This window comes from Chinchilla lanigera, unplaced genomic scaffold (genome assembly GCF_000276665.1).
Source record: "Chinchilla lanigera isolate Chin_1 unplaced genomic scaffold, ChiLan1.0 scaffold00024, whole genome shotgun sequence".
Lineage (NCBI taxonomy): Eukaryota > Metazoa > Chordata > Mammalia > Rodentia > Chinchillidae > Chinchilla > Chinchilla lanigera.
Window position 1 is genome coordinate 25478696 of NW_004955425.1, and position 2400 is coordinate 25481095.

At 34.8% G+C, this 2400-nt stretch overlaps 1 pseudogene; it reads right to left on the reverse strand.

The window, feature by feature from the left end:
* LOC102028316 lies at window positions 1-564 on the reverse strand (annotated as a pseudogene).
* Window positions 565-2400: the final 1836 nt, after the last annotated feature.

The following is a 2400-nucleotide window of genomic DNA, read 5'->3' on the forward strand; positions in this document are numbered from 1 at the left end:
TTACCATTTCTCTGCAAATGCTGCTGCCGCCGTATTAGTGTCTTTATGTTTCCTCTTGCTGAAGCTGCCAGTTCTTCAATCTCAGCATTTATGTATTACCCATTCCATTGCTTCTGGCCTTACTAGCATTTGAAGGTATTGTGCTGGCCACTGCTGAGGCTGACTCCCTTCACCGTGATTACGGCTTCCTCAGTCAAAACAGTTTTTTCTGGGTTCTGAGGATGTGGTTTGCACATAAATCTCTCATCTACTGAAACCATATTTGTAAATGAAGTACTAGTAGATTTAAGTTCCATTGTTTTCTCTGCAAGATCAACTACAGAATGTTCTTTGCACAATGGTTCTTGCTGCACCAATAATAGACTTCACAACAGAAGGAAGCAGTCCCCACTCTGTGCTGAGAAGTCTGTGGTTGTGCAGTTTTCTAGAAGGATCTACATGTCTGTCCAGCACATCAGCTCTGACCACACTCAGGTTCATAGGGTTTAGGTATTTTTGCATCACGGCTATTGCAACAGTTTCCCACGAGTGGTCGAATACATGCTCTGAAGTCCAGATCTTCATAGTGCCAGCAGCCTACTTGATGGTCAGGTGGTGCTGGGGACAATGGTCATCAGTTTTTGATACCAATATTATACTGTATTTACCCAGAGGAAAAAAAACTCTTAAAAATCTTTACAAAACCCTGATGATACATGATAGCTCAATATGTTTCCAATGTTGTTACTTTTTTCATGTCTTCATAATTTATAAAACACTTAAATGTATTTCTTCTGAGACAAATGATGTATATGGTTGACTCTTCTCTAGGATTCTTTGCATTTCTGTTTTTAAAGCAGTGTATTATTCAAGTTCTAATAGACTAAACTATAATGACAAAGATCATGTAGTATAGCAGTAACACCTTGCAGACATCCTGGGGAAATGGACTGGAGAGGGTTGTTGGAACTATATTTTTGGGAGTATAATGTACTCTCTCACTTTTCCAATGCCAAATGTTTTTCTAATCATCTTCTGCTGGTTTCATAGGCTTAATTATGTCTTTTTATAAATTGTCAGAATAAGAGGCCATTAGCTCCTCTTCAGATATTTTGATCATGAGATATTAATTACACAATAAGCTACCATCTTAAATTTCATGGCTGCATGGTAGTATCTATCACAAAAGACCACCAGAACCACAACCTTGCACCAAAGCAACTGCAATCTTACAGAAAAACTACTTCTGTGAGTACATCTATCTAGTAACTGCTCAGTCTCACCGCCCTCATCATTGGTTCTTGTGACCAAGGATTATTCTTTTAGAATATGTAAGCCTCCTCAGTTTAGCCTTCAAAACCTTTTCCTTACCGCAACCCTTTCATAGATGTTTACTATGTTTACTATGACAGATATATTTCCATTGCAGTGCTCTGGCATTCCCAAATAAGTATAATTATTCTTTGGAGAATCTCTTGCTATTTGAGTTATTTGAGCTGGTGGTATAAAATGAATGAAATACTTTTCTCCAGGCTCTCTGACTAATGCACTCTTTATGGTTATATTATTATTTGTATAAATCATTAACTGACCTTTCTAACTACTTGAATTTTTCCTTTATTTCTTTTTCTAAGAGTTCTTGTTCTATTTTTTATCCCATGATATATAATCGTCAAAAGAAAACCAGTTGTCATACAAATCTTTCACATTCTATATTTGGTTAATTTTATCCTCTTAATGTTGTTTTATAGACTCTTCTACATCTTTTTCCCCATATAAATAATTGGTAATTAGTTCTAAGATTTGCTTAGACACAAGTTTTTAGTTTATAAGTCATAGGCAATACCATGTATATATCTGTACTGTACGACACCAAGTAGAACATATCTGGTTGTCACACTTTCAGCAAGGTTTGGATTGATCAGTATATTTAATTATTGCCAGTCTGATCCAGTCATTGTAAAATTCCCCACCATCCTTTTGACTAATGATGTTAGCAGCTATGATAATCAATTGCCCAGATTCATTGTTTCATGGGTTGATGACAGTGATTTTCTAACTTTACCATTTCTTTTAAATTTGTTAGTTGCAATTTTTCTGTACAAATATGTACTATATAATATACAAAATGTAATATTTTTCCATTCACTTACTTACTAGAACTGTCTGGTTATCCTGAAATATAGCCTTGATGGGAAAGGCAAGATCATTGATTTATTTTTCTCCATTATTAATTTTAGAATAAATGGTGCTTAGTAACCCCCAAAACTAATTACTGTTTTTAGTGAAATACTAGGTTTTTAAATATTTGATGTGTTTCAACATATTTGAAAAGTTTTAAGTCAAGTTAACTAAAAAGGAAGCTGAGTTCTATTTCAAACACTCACATTTGAAATGTCTGAGTAGCCTAGTTCAGTTTTT